The 25,083-nt window shown below is 38.8% G+C and overlaps 1 protein-coding gene across 4 annotated transcripts in view; it reads left to right on the top strand.

The window, feature by feature from the left end:
- Window positions 1-25,083, top strand: part of LOC131076207 (uncharacterized) — a 150,436-nt gene that overhangs the window by 110,202 nt on the left and 15,151 nt on the right. The window lies entirely within an intron of this gene.

The following is a 25,083-nucleotide window of genomic DNA, read 5'->3' as shown; positions in this document are numbered from 1 at the left end:
ACGCGGCCCTTCGCGGCTTCCACCGCACGATGGGCTCCACCTTCGGTGGTGCCACCGCACGGTGGCTTCCACCTTCGGTGGTGCCACCGCACGGTGGCTTCCACCTTCGGTGGTGCCACCGCACGGTGGGTTCCACCATCGGTGGCTTCCACCTTCGGTGGTGCCACCGCACGGTGGTGTCCATCGTTGGTGGTGCCACCGTACGGTGGTCTCTTTTCCTTCGTTTTTTTTTTTTTTTTTTTTTTCTAATTATTTTTTTGACTGTACGGTCGCCTGTCATACGACCGTACGGTTTTTTTTTTTTTTTTTTTTTTCCCTCCTCTCCTAATTTAGATGTCTTAGAAAGTCGTCTGTTCGGGTCCCGTGTCTCTGGGATTGCCCTTCATCCTTCTCGGTTTTCCTCGCTCGACAGTCTCCTGTTTTGGTCCTATACCTGGCGAGTCGCCTGCCCGGCCTCTGGAGTCTCCTTCCATCCTCTCGGGTCCCCCTCCGGACTCTCGAGTGTCTGTCTGGCCTCTCGGGTCCCCTGCGCGCTTCGCGTGGTAAGGTTTCAATTTGTACCCGTTGGTGGCCAATCTATTTTCACTGGTCATTGAAAGACCTGGAACCACAAATTCTACAGGGACCACGACCTCCTTCCCGTACATAAGAAGAAGAAGGATAATAAAGATTTTGAAGGCTACGGCCTTCCACACAGGGTTCCAATCGGTGCCGACACTCTTCGGATTATTTACGTCGCCAGGGTTTGGGGCGTCTCCCTTCCAATATTCTTTGTATTCCGGCAGGTACACCTCTGTTGGTTGCTCTGGTTCCTCTACTTCGAGCCTGTAGCTTTGGAACATTTCGTAATCTTCCATCTGCCAATGGAAGAGCCCGTTAAGTGAGCATCTCTCATCTTCAGAGCATCCCTCCAATTCTAGCACCCCTTCACTGTTCGGCTCCATCGCGTTCTTGCCCTTACTTTCATCGGGACCCCCTTCCCCTTTATTAGAGTCCTCCGAGTCGGAAGAGGCGAGCTCTTCGCCGACATTTTGGGTGTGTAGGTCAATGGTATATTTTCGCCCTCCCTTCTCCATGGAAAGTGTATTTTTCTTCCAGTTGTGGTTTACCCTTGCGTTGATCAACCACACTCTCCCCAGGATGGCGTCATAGCCTTTCTTCTTCGAGGGAATGACCACGAAATCTAACAAGAATGGTTGCGTACCAATTGTCACTTGCTGGGCCATCAACAGGCCGAGTGGCTTAATGCCGTGTTGGTCCGCTGCCACCAGGTTGAATGTGGGTGGCCACAGGGTGGGCTTCCCCAGCCGCTTCCATGTTTCTTCTGGTAGTACATTCACCCCAGATCCACCGTCCACAATGGTGTCCTTCAGAATGGTCCCACAGATACCCATTTCTACCACAGCTGGGTGTCTACCACTGCTCAAGGCTAGTAACATCGGGTCAGTCGAAGGGCTGACGGAAACCTCCACCTGTGGTGTACTCTTCGTAGCGGGAACCCCTACCTGTGGTGCACTCGACAATGCGGTGCTTTGCACATTGGTGAGGATGGCAGTCCTCAATTGTGGCATAGAGTCTAGAAGGTCTTTTACCTTTATCGGCACCTCCATCTGCAATATTTTCCCAATGATGTTATTTTCCACTTCCGTACGGAATGATGTACTCGCCACCTCGTTGTCCCGTCGTTCGGTTGTCATCTCACGTTCAATATTGGCCTTTGCCTCCCGTAATCTCTCCTTCTCCGTACGGGGGTCGGGGTAAGTGGCTTTTTTCGTCTGGGCGCAGGTGATCGCCAGTACTTCTTTCTCACCAGTCTTCTCAGCCTTCTCAATGTTGAGGAGATTCACCCCTGCCTGCGGGCAATTTGCGTCCTCATGGTCGCCTGGCCCACACCAACGGCAGAGGTGCTGAGGGGTGGCTTCCTTCGTGCAATCACGGGCGAAGTGCCCCCACTGATTACAGGCCCTACATTGGATAATTGGCCGGCCCTTGACGTCATACTGGATACGGCTTCCGTTATTGGTATTGTTGCTATTCCTTCCACCGCCGCGTCTGTTGTCCCGGTATCCTCCAGATGATGCATTATTGTTTGCCTCCGATGTGGATGGCTGCTCCTGCGCAAAGAGCACTTGCTGGTTACGTGCCTTCAGATTGTATGGGCATTCCTTCGTAGAATGACCCATAATCTGGCAGATGTCGCAAAATGCCTTCTTGGGACAGGCACCTTTCGTGTGGCCGCTCTCCTTACACTCCGTGCACCATAGTTCATCGTCCTTACTTGTAGTCCCCTTCATTGTCTTAAATTCTTTTAACATCCTTTCCATATCTTTTTGAAGGGCTGTGACTTTCTTCCTCGGCTTCTCGTCACTACTACTCTCTTCTTCCGATGTGTCATCATCTTCAGATGATGATGAAGGTCTATTCTTCTTCTTTTTGGCCGTCTTATTTTCACTTTCCAGGTCCATGGCCCGATTGTATGCGTCGTCGTAGGATGTTGGAGGCACAATTTTCATCTTCCGTCGTAGCTTAGGGTTCAAACCCTTGACAAACCACCTCTTCTTCAAGCCATCGGCCGGTTGGCTTTCCATTTTCCCGACTAACTCTTTTAGTCGGCGCCCGTACGCCCGTACGGTCTCCTTCTTTCCTTGCTTTGTTCCGTAGATTTCGGAAACTATCTCGTTATCATCTCGGAGAAGCCGGAATTCCTTCTCGAATGCCTTCTTCAATTCATCCCACGTAGTTACACTGGTTTTATCCAAGTCTGCATACCAGTCAATAGCCACTCCTCTCAGTGTGGCGGGGAACTGCTTCATCCATTCATCCTGGTCAGTCACCCCGTTGGCTGTCCAGATGGTTTCGCATGTACGGCAATGCCGTGCGGGATCATCTTTGCTATCCCCGTTGAATTTGGGTAACTTCTGTTTGGTCGCCATTGATGGAAATCGTCTACTTGGAGGTGGTTGTGGCTGTGTCTGCCCTCCAGTGCTGCTCCCTCCGATGCCGCTAATGCCTCTTGTGGTGGTGACCAAAGGTACGGTGTTCTGCCTTGTACCTACCGTGCGGTTACTTCCTCCGATGCCGCTGATGTCTCCTGTGGTGGTGACCGAAGGTACAGTGTTCTGCCTTATACCTACCGTGCGGTTAACTTCCCCTTCGTCGTCACCCGTGCCAGGCTCCCTTCGGTGATCCTCCCTTTGTGGCACTTCGTTGTCACCCGTGCCCGGCTCCCTTCGGTGATCCTCCCTTTGTGGCGTGAGAGATAAGTTTTTGAACCGATCTCGAGTCTCTTCAACTAGTTCTCTCCGTAACCTAGTTTCCTCCAGAAACTCTTCAAGGCTTCTCTCTCTACCGTAGTCTGGCGACGCGTAGAAATTCCCCTCGGCTTCTGCACCTTCCGTGACACCTCCTTGGTTCCCTTCGGGCAACCCTTCGGCAGGTCGTCCTTCGGCAAGTTGCCTTAGCCTCCGTCTACGTTCTACACGTTGTTCCAGAATCAAAGCCTTCTGCGCAGCCTCCCACTCGTCGGTTTCTAATTTCTTATTTCTGTCTTTATTCAGTAAATTGGGCATTAATTGTGGTACAATTTCATGTTTCTCAACACATAAATCAAAACACAACACGTCTTTATTAATTCATTCTTTTGTATACAATCAACATAATTCTTCTGCTTCTAACAGTGTTCTTTATTTCTCTCCTTTCACAATTTAAGGATTATTTGTCCTTTGTCGGTCTTCCCTACGTCCGTCATCCTGGCGCTCATGAAATTCTCGTAAAATTTGCTGTCGTCGGTTCTCCGGGTTTACTTCACCAACGGGTAGGCCCATTTTGTCTGTGCGCCATCCGTGTCTTCCATTCCTGAGTTCGTCTAGGCAACGGCGCCAAATGTTTACCTCACTGGGTAAACAGGAAAAATACAGAAATCGAACAGCAATGTACAATGCAAATATAAAAGAAGTACCAGAATAAGCTTTCCATTAATGTCAAAGGATGTTCATATTATATCTGTCGTACATATTACATGTCACACGACTAACATTACATACCACAACACCCGGAGGTGATACAATATATGATTGCCGAAGGGGTGCGACCCAACCGTCGCGACTCCAACTACCTACCCGTCGGCTAACTAACTATTGATAATTAACATTACTAACTATACACTTTTTCCCGATAACAACAGGAGCGCCCATGCATTTTGGTCCTCCATCTTTCATTTTTTACGTTTGAAACTTCATCCTTGATGTTCGAAATGGCGTTTTCGCTTGGAATCTTGAGTTTGATTCATGTGATCTTTGGAAGGGGCGTACCTTGGAACATTTTCGCCCTGGTCCCTTGGAGAGGGACAGGAGTGATTTTCTACTTTTGCCCTTGATCTTTATCTTCTAAATCGCCAATTCACATTGCAGGGCAAATCAATGATCTTCCTCGTTTGTTCTATGCATGCCTAACTCGTTTCTCCAATACCAAATGAGCTCTTCCAAGGATATTCACCCTGGTCCTTCAGTGAAGGACAGGAGCGATTTTTTGCTTTTGAGCTTAAAATTGTCGACTTTGAGGTTAACTCCTTATTCATCGTCTTCCTAAAGATATTTTTGACTTTGCATGACCTCGCTTTGACGTGGTTTTGGAAAGGAATGATTGATTCTATAGAAATCGCCCTGGTCCTCCAGTGAAGGACAGGAGCGATTTTTGTGCATGGCACAAATCCTTGATCGTGTCAACTTCCAATTGCCTTCAAGGCGAAAAACGTCATTGCTTACTCCATCTTGAATGTTTGAAACGAAAGTGGCATTTTAAAATTAGGCATACTTGAATATTTCGCTCTGGTCCCTTGGTGAGGGACAGGAGCGCCTTGGCCATTATTCGTCTAGTTTTGCGGTCTTTGCAACTTTGTTTTCCCTTGAAGCTTTTCAAATATCATCTTCATCATGTGCCTTGGCTTGGATTCGACCAAATTTGGAAGGGAAGACTTGATAATGCATTTTTCGCCTTGGTCCCTGGGTGAGGGACAAGAGCGCCTTGGCCATTATAGGCTTCACTCGTGTTTTGCAATCTTTCAAAATTATCTTCAAGAGAGCGATTACGCCTTCCTTTACTCATCCAAACGTAAAACTTGCTTCACCTTTGCCAAAAACTTGTCTTTTGAGAAAATCGCTCTGGTCCCTGGGAGAGGGACAGGAGCTACCTTTGAAATTCGCCTTGGTCCCTGAGAGAGGGACAGGAGCGCCTTAGCCAATTTGGATCGATTTTCTCCATTGTGGTCCATTCAAGTTATATTCAATGAGCAAAACACACTTTCCTTGTCCTTCTCAAATCGTGAAATCATTTAAATCTTGCAAGGATAAGGCAAACTTGGAATTCAAGCTCTGGTCCTTCAGTGAGGGACAGGAGCGATTTTGGTCCTCAAGGTCAAATCTTTATAATTTTCATCTCAAATTTCCTTTGCTGGGGAAGATACCATCATTTCGCAAGCTATGAACAAAAGTCCAAATCCAAAAAATGTCCAAGAAGGTGTGTTTGAGGAAAATCGCTCTGGTCCCTAGGTGAGGGACAGGAGCGAACTTGTCTTGTTAGGCCCAAAGTTCAATCTTTCGTTGCCAACGACGAAGTCCGGATACCCCTTTATGCTCATTTCATCTTTCATTGCGTCCTTGATGCTCCAGTTCGATCAACCAAGGCCCAAAATGACCTAAGAAAACCATTTCGCCCTGGTCCTTCAGTGAGGGACAAGAGCGATTTGGTCTTAACCTTTAAAAACTTGTCATTTTGAGTCTTCAAAATCTTTAAAATCTTCAATTCATGTTCGATCATATCCCTTGGCGATCCTGCACAAAACAATTAAAACAAGTCAATAACCAAGATGCATAAAATATCACTTTCGCCCTGGTCCCTGAGAGAGGGATAGGAGCGATTTTGCCCTTATAAGCCAAAATATCAAAAATTAGGTCTTCAAATCACTTCATCATGCAGGGTTAGGTCATCTTTAAATCCAGGAATCGGTTACCTTGCTTCCAAAATTTTGGTTAGAGTTTGCCCAGACAAAATGTATAATTCCATTAAAATGCTAACCCCTAGACCTAACTTGAATTTGCCTTCAAAAACTTGACTGGACCCATCCTGAGACATACTCAACTTCCTGACAGACTCAGGCTATTTCAAAATTGCAATCTCAGGGAGGATGCTTAATAATCTTACAAAATTTGACTGGACTCGGCTCGAAAATATCAAAAGGCAACTCCTAAGGCTTAACCCTAGTCCAGACGACTCACTCACTTACTCAAAATCCTAAAAGCAGAGAGAAGAACAGGCAAAACAAAAGCAAAAAAGAGGGGGTCCCCATTTTAATGGGGCGATGTGTGAAATGGTCACAACAGAACCCTGAGTTGGTATGGTGACTTGCACAATTTCCAAGTCAGCCACTAAGGTGATGGAAAGAGTTGAAAAAGACAAATTGGATAAGGAAGGTTTAAAGGCATTAGTTAATGTTGTCTGATTGCCTAAGGTTGTTATTGAACCCATCTGCACAAGCTTCTAGCTCCTCAGAAGGGATATTGGATCTAAAATCAGATACTAATTGTTGGTTGAAAATTTTGTACACTCGTGAAAGCAAACAAAATTGTGGCTTCAACCACAGTGTGTGAGTATGAAACTCTCCTAATTAAGGGAAGGCTCCCCCTATCTATCTAAAACTGAAATAAAAACAGGATGGGACAACAGTCTTCCTTCTTTCTTTAAGGAAGCCTATATCCTTTTCTCTCCTTAGAAAAGTGATAGCAAGAAAATGTATAATAATGGTAACAACTTCAAATGAAAAAAAAGAGAAAGGAAATGAAGTTTCCTAAAAGCTCAAAGACTCCCGTCACTTCCTTTGGGATGGGACAGCAATATCAAGCTCAAAGACTTGACTATTGAAAGTCCTATCTACCCTTTGCTATACTAAATTTTACAACGAATAAAAGACAACAGCTCAAAGACTGGAATAATCTATTCTTTCAACACAAAGACGAACTAATGCAAGCTCAAAGACTTGCTGCTATTTCTTATCAAACAATAATTTTTCCTCAAGAATAGATGCAAGCTCAAAGACTTGTTGCTCCTTCTAGAGATTTTCCTATTTTAATTAATCTTCTCTACTTGTAGCTCAAAGACTTCAAATCAGATTAGACTAAGCTCCTTTAGAAACACTTTGCATGGAAGAAATAAAAAGATTCAAACTCAAACATGTAGCTCAAAGACTCAAAACTTGAGTAACCCTTCTTTATTATTCTTCAAAACTTTCAATTCACATACATAAGCTCAAAGACTTCTTGCTGTAAATTTGGCAGAGTTTTTGCTTGTTTTCCAAAAGATAAAAATTACAATAGACCCCTCAAGTATTTATAGGAGAGGAGTCATGAGAAAAAGGTGGGAGGATCCTAACTAACTAGAGAGATTCTCTCAACCACCAAGACTCATTCAATAACTAACCGAGACTTCAATAACTAACTAAGACTTATTCCAACTGCAGTCCTAATTGGACACAACTTGTAGTTGCCTTACATGTAATTACAAAAGTGCAAGTAATGTGTAACTTGCGTTTTACAAAAATACTATTACATGTAACTTGTCAAAACAAAATTACAAATGCATAACTAAAATTATTCCATGTGTCTAAAGACACGACTCTAACTGCATCATCCTTTGTCTGTGATGATCTTCATGTCGCTTCAGGATGCTAGAAGTTGAAGTATTCTGGATTGGTAAAGACATCTTGAACCGGAACGTGAACTTGCATCCTTGTCTTCTTGCTTGGGGTAGTACTATCTTTTCAGGAGGGAAAGGGTTGCCTTCCTCTTTTCATGTCATGACCATCTTTGTCTTGAAAGCATTCTATGCTCGCAACCATGAATTGTTGTTGTATTTCTTCTTTGTATCATCCTTCATTCTTGAAATTTGCTTGCAAAATAAGGCCCATGCCTTAATCCATTGATTTGGTAGATCGTGTGTGCAAACCGGACTGACAAGGGAAGAGGGAAATTGATGCAAAAATGGGCTCACAAGTGAATTTCGGGTTTTGGAAGTTGCATTACATGTGTGGGGAAAACAAGAGCATTAACTTGCAATTGCGGGGAAAAAACATGCAACTTCATATGTGTAATGGGTAACTACAAGTTTGCACTTGTAATTGGACCTTTAAGACTCATTTTCAAGTGTTTTTTGAGTGCATTTTGGACCAATTTCGGGTTCTGGATGGCTGACCGCAAGTAGACTTTAAGTGGGGAAAATGAATGAAGGTGTGAAATGAGTGGATGAAACGGTATGAATGGTATGTACGGATGATGGAAATGAATATGAAAAGATTTTGGGAAGATCATCTTCAAGAAAATGGGAAGAACTTTCAACAAAAGATGGTTAAATCTTTTATCCGTTAGGGAAGAACAATTATTTTCATCCAACTTGTAATCGGGATTTAAAATCCCGAATACAAGTAAAGAGGGAAAATGGGGAAGAACAATGCAATTCTAAAATTGCTTATCAAGTGGGAAAATCTCTCTCACAAAACCGATTTTTGGGGAAGAACCAACATATTTGAAAACAAGAAAAATGAAACAAGAAGAAAATAAATCTTACCTTGGATCTCTCTCATCTGATGTGCAGTTATTGCTAATATTGACAAACTTTGGATCTTCATCTGATCCAATGTTATATTTCTCATATCCCATAGGAGAATCAGCACTTTCTTGTTGTCGTTGCTTGATATAATAATTTTAGAGAACATGTTGGCAGATTTTTAATGATGACAAGCAGATCAATAATTGTTGTTATATCAAGAGACGACAACAAGAAAGTGCAGAAATCATGGGAATGGGTCTTGGTTTGGCTGTTGTTGAAAAGATAATCTTGGTTGAAGATATTGCAGCACTTGGATCGAGAGCCTGGAATGGAAATGCAACTTCTTACAACAAAATATTAGAGAATAGAGCAGATTGCTCAAAGAAGCCAATAAATTGGTCACACAGGTAAATACACGTGTTCGTAGATATTGGCTGTCAGTTAAAAAGAAAGGATATTTCTGGTTTTGCTACAGCGGATGAATTAAAAATAGAATTCCAAAACAGTATAGATGCTCTATCTGACCTGTAGACTTTTGATGAAGAAAAACAGGATAAGCTGGCAAGGATAGATGCTTCCTTAATCTGGTGTGTGAATTACAATACTTTTATTGCTAAGGCTGAAGCTATCAAAAAAGGGAGGGCCTTATGGGCATTGCGAACAAGGAATGTGATCATACCACATGACCAAGAAATCCTAGGAGTCCTAAAGGTGTTGCAAGACTATAAGGACAGGTAGGCGAAGAAACAACCTACACAGCCAGATGACACAACTACCAGATGAATGAAATTACCTTCCGATTTTAATGCAGTCACTTGTCTATTTCAATTACATTTATTGCTATTTTAAAACTTAATTATGTTTTAACGCTTCTTTTAAAGAATCAGTTTCTCAAGACACATTGGCAGTTTTGATTTAATACTTTCAAATATGTTTGAAATGGACATTTTAAGGATCCGAATTTTGGAGAAATTTAGTACTGTGTTGCCATATTTTAAAGAAATTCTGACAATTGAAGTAAAAAGAGATTTTGGGGGTTTGGTGTTTCTGATATATTTTCTTTTGTCTGTGGGCAAGGAATGAGATCGTTTATCTTATCACAATGTAGTCTGTGTGCTAAAATTGTTAGGAGAATATCTTGGTTCAGAAATTGTCAAATTCATGATTTCATTTATCTTTCTGTTATCAGCTATTAATTTGTAGATTAAAGATTGGTAATAGCATTTCTATGAAAAAGTTTTAAATACTCTCAATATTTGTGTTGAGAGAAAATTGAAAGGGTTTTTCAAGACAAATTCTCAAATATTTTGTGATTACACTTTTTTTTACATTTGCTGTATGCTTGTATCATGGTGATGAACAAGTATTAGATGCCTTTTAAGCTTTCAGGTTAAAAGTATACCTGAATCTTTACATTAAAAATAAAAAAAGGGATTTAATTTAGTCCTAAGTGGGAGCTGTACCACATTAAAATTTAGAGGGAAACTAGTATAAACAAGTTATGCCGTTTACCGAATTGTTGGTTTATTTGAATTTCTTTATTAAGGCAATAGGAGTCATTTACTTATGATTATTTTGAGAAAATAAATCTGCTAACCAACAGTTACATAGGTCCTGGGTATTCAAACTAATTAGGGATTTATGGACTGAAATAGGAGTGTCCATCATTTTTGATTGATGGAAAAATTGTAAAAAATGATTTTTAGTAAATGTCATTGTAATGTCCCTTAAAGGGGCAATGTTTTTGAAGGCGGTTGATTGTGAGGGGCAAATGAAGGATATATTTTTTTTTTCAAAAATTCTTATCGAGTCCATATATTTGGGTGTTGAGAATGTTGTCCAAGACACAATGAACGATGCAAACAATTGTAGGACAATAGGCACTTTGGTTGAAGAAAGGTATCGTCATTTTCTTCAACACGGTTCTGCAAAAAATTGACACTCAAATAGAGTGGGTGAAAAATATATACATCGAGCGTGAGGAGTGTTGATTGTCAAATCTGCATACCATTAATCCGCTAAAGATTTGCCGCTAAAGATTTGCCGTTTCTCATGATCGGACTTAATGGGAGACTTGGCCAACGAATGAAAGATAATTTACACCTATCTCTCATCAATTAAGAATTTATCTTTGATGTACACCAAGATTTGTAAGATTGATCCAAAATTGGCAATGTTCTTGGATAATCTCACTATTTAGGTTTGGGAAGATGCAGCAACTAAACTAAAACAAAACATAAAATAAAATGATTCAGATGATTTATTATTAATATTAAGTGTTCTTCTGGACCTTTGGGCAAAGAAGTTCCAGATTGGTGCTTTATCTGGGTAACAGAGTCAAATCCCTTAATGCAAATGTTCCTTTTGACATCTAATCTTCATATCCACAGGGTACATCTGTATTTCTGCCCAACAATAACACACCCGAGAAAAGGTATTCCCTGCGACTCTTCTTATAAATCCCTAAATGAATGCATAATCCTCCACTTCTTACTTAAAGCAGTTTAATTCATCCCTTGAATGAAATCAACAAATGAAATATGCAGTTCATGAAGGTTGAACAGACAAACTTATGGGCCCTTGACTTCTCTGTTTAAAAGAATCACATACACAGCCAGGGAGACAGTTGCAGAAAACACACACAAACTTTGTTTATTATGTTCAATCTGGATAGAAAATGTCGTACAGAACATTATTCACTTACATCATGCATTCTTCATCTACATTCTTGATAATGAACTCTTCCTATAGAAAATACTCTCCAAATCTGTGGATAACTTGTATCCAAAGCCTAGAATTACCTAAACTGCATTACAAACTTCTCTTTGATAGAAAAACACAATAGGTCAGCCTCTTGCCAAAAATAAAAACATTTTACATTTTTGACCCTTTATTAAATATTTGTGATATAGGGACCTGTGTTCTATTCTCTGATTGGCTCTAGTTGAAATATATTTTTCAAAATCAATCCAGTTCGTTGGAATGAACTGGGATTGATACTTAATTCACTGTTGTTTTCACCTTGGAAATTATGAAAAATTGACTACCTGATTGTTTGGAAATATTCTGAAAATTCTAAATTTGAGTTGCAAGTTTTCCCAATTATATTGCACCCATTTTATCTCCTGGTTGTCTCATAATGCTTTGCATTCAACTTCTTCAGCTGGCAATTACCTTTTCAATTGTCCCTCATCGCAGGCTCTCCGCACATTTTCATTCATGAATTTTTGTTCCTGTGCCAATTACTCTGCTTTATCAATACTATTCTTTGTTGAATGCTCTGGTAAAAGGTAATTGAGTGTGTGAATTTCCAACAATTTCAAACTGCTCAGAATTCTATGGCTATCAAACTCATTAATTAGCTATGCTCATTTCGGTTCTTAATATATTTGCATTTAATTATCCGCAACCATCTCTAAAATCTGTCCACCTTTCACTACCTCAAGTCCTCGCTACCCATTCGTTTAATCAACATCTCAAGAATCAGATATCTCTTTCTGTAATCACCATTTTATTTACTGCATATTCTTCGATCATGAAATTTGATTTTTATCTCCTTTAAATCCTCCATTGTGCAAACAGAGTCACTGCTATATACAAATTTTCATTTCTCCTTGCTTAGGTAGTTGATATAGACAATGGTATTACAAACAAAACATCGCTTAATGTTGCTTTACCCAGTTCTTTTATATAAACACCTGCAAGTGCTTGTTATAACAGTCACTTCTCCAACAATTAATAACCGTTTTGTAAACTGTCAAAATTTCACTCTATTCCAAATGCGATTTTATAAGAAATTTTGAACTGACAACCTGTAAACCTAATCGACTTCACAACAGAATCTTTGCACATTAGATGGAATGGTCGAGTGTGCAAATGCTTGCAAAAAGACCCACTCGCATTGGTCAAAACCTTGCACCAATGTCAACTAGACCTCAAAACGTCTACCTTTGATGCAAACCTGTGTCTTCCCTTTCACATAATGCCATTAATTACAGTAGAGAAACCAATATTCTTTAATGGAAAACACATTATCATGGTTTTACTGCTGAATTGTTTTGATTGCAATGATCACTAATGATGGTAGATTGTGCCATTTCATTCTCATTCACTACAAGCACATCCCTGCACATTACCAGCCATCATCGGTTTGCATATTCGCAACACCACCGGTTGGAAATGTTTTCTTAATACAGTGAAACATGTGCTATTTCTTCATACATCTGCATCATCAAGGTGAGGACTCATCATAAAATGGGCAGTTGATATCAAAACAGTCCATCCAAATACTTGAAATGCCTGTGCAATATCATGGCATCAAACAAATCTCCCATTCAATACAATAATCACCTTGCCTATTGATCGGGCTCCATGCAAATAAGAGCTCAAGTAAAAATCCAATATATGTATTGTGGCCCATGGATTGAAAAAGTTGCCCTACCACATAGGACTTAGGATTTAAGGTAAAATAAATATGCTTTAATAAGGTGATTCCTTAAAACCTAATATTTTCATAACAAGTCCCAACTTTGCAAAGGCCATTAAACCCAATTAAACTATAACTTGCATACGCAATCTAGGATCATGGAAAGGAAAATGGAAATTTTTTGCAACTATTACCAAGGAGATCGAGATGTTCGTGAATAACCATCATATGTCACAAGGCATCTTCAAGAATTTCTCCAATTCAGATTCAGTGAAGATAAATCTATCACTTTTCAATATTTATAATAATTTTAATTCAAATGACATTTACTTATTTAACATATTTTCTACATTACATCTTGAGTTTCATTAAGCCTATCATGATTATGTTTAAGTTTGTTGATACAAATCTACTGTGTTTGGGAGATATCAATGATGGCATGGACTCCATGATAGAAAAATAAGGGCCATAAATAGGCACTAGAGAAAACCCTAATTAGGGCGTACCTTTTGGGAGACTATTTAAAAGCAACTTGGAGTTCATTTTGAATCCTAGGGTGTGCAAGGGAATCCTATTTGCAGGGATTTCATTTGTGCTTAAAATAAATCAGTTTAGAGGTGATTTTGCTGGTTGAAATCTGAAGGAGGTGCTTGCTTGCCTAGCCGCCCCCTTTCCTTGACAGTTTGAAATTGTTTGAAGCCCAAACTTGCTTCTCCAACATTGGTTATCATCAGAACTTCATCTTCAGCATGTGTGGAGTAGCCTTCAACCATTTTCAGTCACTAGAGGGGTTTCCAACACAAAATACCAGTCCATTTGTAGACCGTACAGATCAAAGGTATTGGAGTTTCATTCCTACCAAACGTTGGGGTTTGGTGAACCAACTTTGACCCATTTTTGGCGTCCAGATAAGACTTATATTTTGGGCAATATTTTGAGTGGAAAGAGGCATATTTTAAAGTGCTGCAAACATATTTCTGTGTAAGCTACTTGGCTGCCACCTTGCCATTAATCAGACCTCCTTATCTGTTGTTCCGAAGCACATCAACTACTAGATTCAGGAGTTTAACTTTTTGGGTATGTCTGAATTAGTTTTGTAAGGAATTTTCTAGTCTTGGGTTATCATTATTATCGGAAAATGCTGTAAAACTCAGCTCCTATATAAATCTGTAAATTTCAAGGAGTTGGTTGCATATTTTCAATTTGTTTTCAGCTTGTTTCATGAATGCAAAAATAGCTCATTTACTCAATATCATTGTTCAAACAAACAAACCATAATGCAACTTCTATTTAGCTCTAAAACTAGGTTACCGGGTTCGCCCTCCTAGCCCCCTAGTCTTGGTTCAGTCTACCTGTGGTCCGGATTGGGTCTATGTCCCATAGGCGTGGTTCGTGCCAGGCGGGCCCAAGTTGAACCAAGGCGGACCGAGGCGGACCAAGGCCGAAGCTGAGGGGCCGATGGCCAAAAAATGCCAATTTGTTTGCAAAATTTATTTATTTTGACATCCACCACTTAAAAAATGAAAGTAAAACTGAGCTTTATGACATAAACTTGGCTCATTTCTCCTCATTTGTGTTGCAAACAAAAGTTTTTTGCTTGCACGTTGAAGAAAGGGTGTACAAAGTTTGGCTTCCAAAATCAAATAGAAGTTGAAGACTGATTTTTGAAGCTTCAACAAGTGTTGCAGCATCATTTCCACACATTTACAAGCTCCCATTGGCTGAAAGAGGTAGGTTTTTGAACATTTTTCTCAACTATTTTTGTTTCACAAATTGTCAAACATGAAACATTAATTGTTTTTCATTATTTTGTATTCGTTTTGAATTTGTTCATATTATTTCTTGCCATAGGAACTAGAATGGCATCTACCTCTTCCTCCATGGGCACAAATGAACAATCAAAACAAAGAAATGATCCAAATTCTCCCCTATGGAAGTATGTTGACATTATAAGACCGCTTTCAGGAGGTGGAGGATTTCGTTGGAGATGCCAAGGATGTGGTAAAAAACGTAATAGTTCATATTTTCGGGTGGTAGGCCATTTGTGTGGAATACTAGGAAGAGGCATCAAAAAATGCCATGGAAAAGAGGGTAAACCTATACTAGATGAGACGGTGATGAAATATATTAGGGAGCATGAGGTCGCAGAAGAGAGGGAAGCACACAGATTGAATCAAACCGCTCAAAAAAACAGAGGGAAGGCAACCCCCATCTAATCCCAATGTTGTAGTAGAAAACCACCACTTCTTTTCCACAAGTGAACCTCAAAGTGAAGCACCCTTGACACGCAAAAGAACAAAGGGGCTTTTAGAAACCGCATTTCAAAATGAGAGTCAAGACATTGCCGACCAAGATGTAGCAAGGTGCATATATGCAAATGGGTTGGCTTTCAATGTTGTTTGCTCCCCATATTGGAAGCAAATGTTGAGAAGTGTTAATGAAGCTCCAAGAGGGTATAAGGGCCCAGGTTATGAGAAGGTACGTGGAACCTTATTGGGAAAAGAGGTGAAGGGGGTTGAAGATGCATTGAAACCCATAAGGGATTCATGGGCTGAGACAAGTGTATCAATTGTTTCAGATGAGTGGAAATATTCTAAAAATCGTCCGTTGATCAATGTCATAGCGGTGTCCTCCTAAAGGGGCAATGTTTTTGAAAGCTGTGGATTGTGAGGGCCAAGTAAAAGATGGCCAATTTATTGCAGGTATTCTCATCTCCGCTATTGAGTTAGTGGGACCCCGCAATGTTGTCCAAGTCATAACGGACAACACAAAAAATTGTAGAGATGCTGGTTTGTTGGTTGAGGAACGCTATGATCACATCTTTTGGACACCTTGTGCGGTCCATTTACTCAATCTTATGCTATAAAAGATTGGGAATAAAATTAAAGGGATCAAAGATGTGTATGCAGAGGCTGAGGACATCTAGATGTTCGTCACAAACCACCACATGTCTCAAGGGATTTTTAGATCCTTCTCGAATTTGAAGCTATTGAAGGTAAGTGAAATAGTAATTTAATTTTACATTTTCTGATTTTTAAATTTCCAATGTTCATAATATCATTGTGTAAGCTATATTGTGTATTTTTCTTTAAAGTTTGGCTTTATTTTTTAATCATTTTGGCATTAATTTGTGTTATTGGTTGCTGAGACCCGTTTTGCATCAAACACAATTGTCTCGAGACGACTTCCAAAAGTTAAAGCAGAACTTTGCAATATCGTGATCAACACAAATTGGACTATATGGAAGCAGAGTAGCAGTGAGAGGGCAACAAAAATTAAGGAATGAATATTGAATGAGTCATGGTGGGATCTTGTGACATATCTCCTTAGTTTCAGTAAGCTTGTTATGATCATGATTCGCTATACCGACATGGATAGGCCTTGCATTGGTGAGATTTATGATGGCATTGACTCAATTCTTGAAAAAATAAAATGCATCATAAATGCAAGAGAGAATGACCTCGAGGAGAAATTCTTCGAATAAGTGGAAGCAATTGTTGTACAAAGATGGAATAAGATGACCTCTCCTTTGCATCTTCTTGTCTATGCCTTGACACCAAAGTACTATAGCAATCAATTTCTTGATAAACCAGGAAGGACTCCACCATGGAGAGATCTAGAAGTATCTGATGGGTACAAGGCAACATTCCTTAGACTCTATCCTGATGATGATTTGTGAGATGTTGTTACAAATGAGTTCATAGAATTTGCAAATGGAAATGGTCTAAGTGTTGATGCTCTTAGTCATAGATCCAAGAAGGATGCTCATAGTTGGTGGTACTTCCATGGCACATGCTTCCAAAACCTACAACCTCTTGCTGTCAAAATTTTATCACAAGTAAGTTTAATTAATTAAAATTTATCACAAGTTTATTTATAGTTTACTTTGTCTTCATAGGTTGCTAGTAATTTTTAATTTTAATTTTTATAAATGTATAACTTTAATTGTTTACTTTGTCTTCATAGGTTGCTAGCTCATCTGCTTCAGAAAGAAATTGGAGCACATACTCTTTCATCCACTCGGTAAAGCACAATAGGTTGCTATCAAAAAGAGTGGAGATTTAGTATATGTGCATTCCAACCTATGTCTTCTTTCACACAAGCAAAGTGACTACAACCAAGGGGAAACAAAGATGTGGGATATAGAGCCAGAGCATACCGATTTGGATGCTTCCGCTTCTCAGCTTGTTGCATTTGATGACTCAGATAGTGAGCAAACTTATAGTGTGAGTGCAAGTGCAAGTGGCATTGGCATTGGTTCATCTAATGTCAATGTCAATGATGAGGAGGATGAGGAGGATGAGGAGGAGGAGAATGAGGCTGATAAATTAGAGAATCCATTTGATGATTAAACTTTAAATTGTTGAAAGTTGAAACAATGACACTTGAATATTTTGTCATTTTGATATTAAACTTGATGTATATGATGCTATTATGGTATGATCATGATGCTATGATTACAAGTTTATGTTGGTTTTGTTGTTTATATGATGCTGTGTGACATGCTAAAATTCATATATATATATATATATATACATACCGGTTCTTCGAACCCGAACCGACAACTTAGCTCTGAAAGAAAACAAAAAAAGAAAAGAAAACATAGTATGTTTAATTACAAATCAACCAGCAGGTTGCTACAAAACTGTTCATAGTGGTTCCACCTGAGGTGGGACATTACAGAGATGGGGAAGTTATGAAGCACAAACTGAGTTGTGGAAGCTCAATATGGAGGATGTGTTTGTAGAACAAGATTTATGGCTTGTCGTAAATAGATCCAAACCTAAAACTACATCAGGAGAAGATTCAAACAAAATGGATAGAAAAGAAAAGGGTCTTATTAGACTCAATTTGGCCAATTTAGTTTTGTTGAATGTGCATGAAGAGACTACCACAACAAAGCTTTGGAAGGAGCTTGCAAAAATTTATCAAGCTAAATCGTTGGTGAATAAGCTTTTCTTAAGAAAGAAGTTGTATATCCTCAAGGTGGAGGATGGTTGGTCTGTGGCTATGTTATAATTTATTGTCATTGATGTCAAAGGAAGTCAAAAGGTTAAATGGTGTCATTAAGATCGTCAAGGAAGGAGTTTTTTGATGTTGGTTGGCAGCCTTGCATGAAGGAAAATACTTAAATAACATTCTGGGTCAACCGCCTAGTCTTTGGTGCCTTGTCTTGAAGAATAACAAATAAAATAAAATTATTAGTTGCTAAAGGCTGACCCCCCTCTTTTTGGCGCCCCATTATATATATATATATATATATTCTGAAGGTTGTGTGAAGAGGTACATGTAAAAACAAAAGTTGCATCCTTTGGTAAAGGACACTTTCTTTCTTGTAGTCATCCCTCTTTGTCAAGATATAAGCTGTGGTGGCAAAGTGGTTTAGAAGGCAAGCATTTCATTGAATATCGTTTGTATTAAGAGCAAAATTAAAAAAGTTTATGAGCAGAATTTTGAAGACTTCATGAGCAGATCTATGAGCAAATTATGGCAGATTTTGATTAGTTCATGAGCAGATTTGAGAAGGTGAAATAGAGCTTTTTTGAGAAGAAGTTTCAAATAATTATCATATTGTTGTTTGGAGATGGGTGTCTCCTATCTAAGGAGATGGGGAGGTTGATGCCTCTCATCAAAAGAGATTGGTGTCTCTTGTTTGGTTGGTGCTCAACTATAGGGGGTTGGTGTCTCCTATGGGTTGGTGCCTACAAAGCTATGCAAAGATTTCATTTTGGTGAGGCTGGATTTGGATGGTAGATCCAAGCAGCTATTCGTTGTGGTTTTCTCCCAAAAGGGTTTCCATGTAAAATCTTGTGTCTCTCATGTGTGTGGATGTTATTGATTGCCTCATTGTGGTCACTAAAAGGTTTTAATAAATAAAAGATTGTCTTGTACTGATTCACCCTCCATCTTAGTATAAAAGTGTTTGTTTCATTGGGCCAAACATCTAAAGGCTTTCAATATGGTAGTTACCCAATTGGACTTCATGGGAGTGAGAATGGAGGAGGGATTGTTGTATGAATTTATGGTAGTTACCTAGTTGCTAGATTTATGGGACCACCTTGTCATGGCCATTGGGAGCACTATCACAAGTTAAAGATGGATGAAGTGGTTGCATTTTTGTTTTTTGAAGAAATGAGAAGGAATAGTTTTGAGTCATCTAAGGAGGCATTAGAGTTTCGTGGAAGATCCAAATAAAAATGCGAGTACATGAACTATGATAAATGTAGATATAAGCCTTGTGGGAGATCCAAATCTCCTTATAAGTTTAAGGCAAAATGTTGGAATTGCAACAAAGATGGACATTTAAGAAGAGTTTGTAAGGAGAAGTAAGAAAATGTAGATTTTGATGAGTTTGAGAGATCCTCCTAGGATAAAGAAGATGTTTTTGTCATTGCCCTGTCTACTCATGCATTAAAAGGTGTGTGGTTGGTAGTCTTCAATGCCTCTTTCCACATGATGCCACATCGAGATTGGCTTACAAGATATGAAGAATATGATGGTGGCAAGGTGTCCCTTGGAATTGATTCTTATTTTAAGACTATTGGCCATGGTAGAGCATTGATTTGATTCCTTGATGGATGAGCGAAGGGGATCAATAGTGTATTGCATATCCCTAGTTTGGCAAGGAACCTACTTTTTGTAAGTAAATTGAATGATGTAGGCATGCAGGTTGGTTTTTCGAGTGGAATGTTGTAAATGATTAGAGCTATGGTTCTTGCTAAGGGTGTTTGTATTGGCACCTTGTTTCAGCTAGATGCATGCAAAATTCAATGTAATAATTTTTCATTTCCTGTAGTGAGAGATCTGTAAAATCTTTACCTTCACCATTGGATTGAGCAACAAAGAAGTGTGTGCTGTGTCTACTTTTGACAACTAAGTTACTAGCAGAGAAAACAATGTTATGGCACCAAAGGATGGGTTCCATAGCTTGAATGATAAAAACTTTGTTGAGGGTTTAAATGATTATAATGTTGAATTTGATTTTTGTGAACATTTTGTATATGAAAAAGGAAACTGTGTTCAGTTGTACGTTAGTTCCCATAAATTGTATGGGGTGTTGGATTTAACCAATTTTGATGTATTCCTTGGATTTCCAAATTTGTATATTATGTTTCTTTTATTGATGATTACAATATAATGACATAGATATATTTCTTTAGAAGTAAACCTGAAGACTTCAATGGTTTTGAAGAGTTTAAGGCTCTTGTAGAGAATCAAACTAGTAAGAAGATTAAGATTTTGAGTATTGATAATGACAGTGAATTTTCGTTTAGTAGATTTTGAAGATGTGTAAGGACCATAGGATAGAAAGACATAAGACAACTCTATAGACCCCTTTGTAGAATGGACTTGTAGAAAGAATGAACATGACGTTGATGGAGAAGGCTAGGAGTATATTTAGTGGTTCTGGCCTAGAACAAAATTTTGGGGCAGAAGTGGTTGCCATAGCTTGTTACTTGATTAACAAGTCTTATATATCAGCTCTTGTTGACAAGACACCTATTTATATATGGTTGCATAGGAAGCCCTCATTGAGACATCTTAGAGTCTTTTGTTGTGAGACATATACATATGTGCCTGTGGAGAAGTGGTCAAAGTTGGAGGAAAAAAATGTAAAATGTATCTTCATTGGCTATGGCGTTGGTGTGAAAGGATACAAGTTTTGGGACCTTGTAGTTGAGAGAGTTGTATAGTAGAAGTGTCATCTTTAGAGAAGTTAAATCTTTTTCCTTAGTCTTGCAGCTTAAGAAAGATGGAAAGAAAGCATTGAGAAGGTTGAATTAGAAACTCATGAAGGACTAGAAGGGGAAGAGAGCTTAGATAGTTGAGAGAGTTTTAAAGAAGGGATAGAACTTCCATCTTAGACATTGAGGAGGTCCACTTAGAAAAGACAACTCAAAAGGTAAACTCTTGATTGGAGTTGTATTTTTGTTTTGATTACTAACATTGATGAGCATAGGACTATAAAGAAGGCTATGGGTATGAATGATGCAAAATCTTGGAAGGTGGCCATGGATGACGAGATTGCTACTTTGAAAAAAAAATAACACATGGGATCTAGTACCTTTACTTGATGGATGAAAGACTGTTGGATGCAAATGGCGTTCAATAGAAAAATAGGGTCTAACGGCAGTCTTTAGAAGTACAAGGTGAGAATGGTTGTGAAGGGTTATTCCCAAGCTGAGGGAATAGATTATGGTGAGATTTTCTCCTTAGTAGCAAATTTCTTAACATAGAAAATTGCATATAATACAACAATTGGGACTGCTTTTAGTGCTTTGGGGTAGTTCTTAAAATTAAGAGGATTCATGGGGGATCATTTGCATTCAATGCACATAGCATGTTGTTGAACAATTAATGCCACATGCTAGAAGAACATTTGCAGAAATTTGATTCAGAACCACACCTTTCAATTTTCAATTTTGTGATGCTATCGAGTTTAGATGGGAGGTGATTTTCCACATTGTGCCATTAATTGCTTTTAATATGCCTTTGTAGACCTTATAAAGTGAATCAGTCTTTTTCATAAGTGCTTAAAGTTCATTGTTTGAATAGGTTCATTTTCTCCCCAAACAAACCTTTTGCAAGAATTCTATCTTCAGCTAGTTGTGTAGGAAATTACAAGTGAACTAGACTTCTTATGCTTATGCATAAGTTGTAGATGTACAATTTTGATGGTGACATTGTCATAATGTGACATTATCAAAAGGACATTATGACATTATATGGATGACATTAGTGAAGGGTGCAAGATTGTGGGGTTATGTTAGCATGATGTAATGCTGATGCCATCATTTTTAATGGAATGCAAAGAATTTGAAGCAAACAGGCCATGTGAATGGTTTGCGGGGGTCTTGTTTAGCTGGCCAAGGAATCTCTTCATGAAAAATGAATGATGCAGTAGTGATGTCACCAGGGTACAACATGCGACAAGTTTCAACTAAATCAGTTAAATGTCAAGTGAATCAATTCTTTTATGCTTTAGTTGGCGCAGTTCACTTGGGTATCAACTTTCCACAGAGGACTTTTGAGGTTTTCTTAACTAAACCAAACATGCAAGAAAAAATTGGTGAAGTAATATTTGGACTAGTTGGGGGTATAAGCTCCGGAAGTGTATACCTTCTTTGTTTTGATTAATTTTGGGAAACTTTCAAAAGGACTTGGGATTAATTTTCGATGATCTATCTAATCATGATGAAAATTTGGCTCATGGGCCAAACGGTTTTAGTATCTTGGCTGATTTTGGAAAATGATGACATTGTAGGACCGACCTAGACCTAAGCAAAAGGATGGGGTTCATATTTTACTAAGAGCAAAATGGGGAGTGTTGAGCATAGACACAACACTTGGTTTGCCCACCATTGCTTGCCCTACTATGAAGAGAGAGATCTCTACCCACCCTTTTCATGATTCCAATCAGGAGGACCAAGGATTAAAAGAATTGTTGATAATGTCACATTCAATCAAGGAGTTGAGGTTTAGATGTGTTTTGGTTGTTGTCCTTGTGTTTGGTTTTGCTCATCTTTTTTGAATCAGTATGGCTTGTTTTGTTGAGGGTAGGTTCTACAAAATGAGCCAACATACCCCTTATGTTGTTGCATTTTGGTGGTTCTTGGGTTTTCTATTATCATCTTTGTTGTACCTGTTCACTTTTCTATTAGATGGGCTATCAAATCTATAGGATGGCCATTGAACATGGAGTTGGGGGATGCTTTCAATGATAATGGGAAGCCTCCTTTACAAGCAAGGTTGGAGACAACGATGTCCTCCTTGATCAAGAAGATGCAACCTTCACCCCTCTTGGTTGTGGTCACAATAACTATCATTGTTGACTTGATTTTGGAGACTAAGGAATCAATAATGACTACACCAAAGGTTGAGTCAATTGGTTTGAGGGTTGATGGTTGTATCACTTTGGCAACGACTAATAGTTCTTTGGGTGAGTGTGGCTATAAAGCAAGGGTCTAGAGAATATTTGGAATTGTTGAAACTTTTGGATACATGCTGGGAGGAATTATATGGGTTGAATATGTAGAACACAGCAGTACTACTGAGAGGGGGAGGGGGGGTGAATCAGTTGCACAATAACTTAAATTCTTTCTAGTAGTTTCAAACTTTAATCACATTTTTTAATCTGAAATAGAAAGATGTAAAACATACAGCAACTGAAAGAAGAAAACAGCAGCACAAGATTTTACGTGGAAACCCAATGTGAGAAAACCATGGTGAGAAATGCCACTAGGATCTACTGTCCTAATCTGGCCTCACAATTGAACTGATTACAATTCTTTGGGCACCAACCCAATCAATCTTTGGGCACCAACCCAATAAAATCACCAAACTCTTGTGAGCACCAACTCATCTGCTGTAACAAATCACTGATCTGAGCACCTACTCAGGTTTTTCTGTGGCATCAACCACTTTGTACATAATAGAAGTTCAAATCACTATAATGCCAATTTACAAGTAACAGTTTCTGAGACTTTTCAACAAAATAGATTTTATATGAACAATCTAACAATTTTCTAATAAGAAAGTGTCCAACAGAAAATTTCACTCTGTAATCAGCATTATATACACAGATCTGTTGTGAATTATCCATTACCAGTATAAGCCTCTGTACATCTTCTACCTGTGATTCAACTTGAAACAGAGATTAAGCAAACTCTTGTTCGTATGTGCATTGAAAAATAAATTCTGTGCTGTGACTGAAAAAGAAATGCATCCTTCTACATTCAAATCTGTATGCCACCTATTAATCAAGTTTATTTCAAACTGAATAACACTTATAATCAATTCTGAAAGCTATATCAAACTTCCAAAAGATACCTTGGTCACAATCGAACTATACCACCTTTAGTTCTTGCTTTGCTTCTCCACAAACTCACTGTATATATATATAGACACAGAGAATACTGAACTCATGATTTTGATTTATATTATACTTTCCAGAATAACAACCTTTTGTACTCAGCAATGAATAATTCTCAGGATTAAAAAAAACATGTATTCTTATCATTCAGCATATTCTATCCATCATGTGCCATCTTCAAGTCTACAACCTTTTCTTTAAATATATCTATCTATCGGTGATTGGTTGAAAATTAGTTTTAACCACTCATAACCGAAAACTAACCCAGCCACATAAACACCGATAACAAATCCATTGATTACAAAGATAAGAGCATCGTTTTATAACAGAATGTTGAAACCATCATACGTATCGATACATATATATATATATATATATAATATATCAACAAAGACTTTGTTAAGAAAGTTGTCTCCTTGTCAGCCCGATAGAAGAACATATGATTTTTAATACGTATGCTGAGTGTCCTGCCTCCTTGCTAGCCTGATAGAGACAGGTGTCTTTACGAAACAAATACAAATCTTCATGGGAATACAAGTCTTCAAGTTTATAAGCCTATGTCGTGAAAAGAAAGACATATATTCATATTTGGAAACTGGAAGACTTTATAATTCTAATGACGTGCATACATGATTGAAGGTAACATTGTATAGATTTATTTTAAAGATTTTATGATACTGCACTTTCTTCGTGTGCCGACATCAATGACAAAATCGTTTCTAACAGAATATGCCATAGGAAGTTGGGAAACGGATAGCCCTATCCATGGCCTCATAAATGTATCCCATTGGGTTATGATCCCATCCACCAAGTGCAAAACTATCACCAAAAGCTCTAACTCTTACAAGTACAAACACATTGGAGGGACCAACTTACAACTAAATTAAATACTTGAATAACTTAGAACTAAAGGATTTAAAAGTTAGAAGTACTTTGACGATCTTTATTGCTCTCTTTGCAATGACATCATTAAAAGCTGTCTTTGTAGTCCTATCTTGATTAGTCTTCGTTTAATATGAGTCTAGCGATGCCTTGACTCTTAAGCATATGTTCCAACAATGCCAACAAATTAGTGTTACAACACTAAGAAGTTATTGCAAACCTCGTTGGCACCCATTCGCACAAGCTATTTTCCATTGGTGTGATCTCTCATCAAGTTGAAGACCCAAGGGTGACTATAAACATATTT

Source organism: Cryptomeria japonica, chromosome 3 (assembly GCF_030272615.1).
Source record: "Cryptomeria japonica chromosome 3, Sugi_1.0, whole genome shotgun sequence".
NCBI lineage: Eukaryota > Viridiplantae > Streptophyta > Pinopsida > Cupressales > Cupressaceae > Cryptomeria > Cryptomeria japonica.
This window is presented reverse-complemented; position numbering and strand designations above follow the sequence as displayed.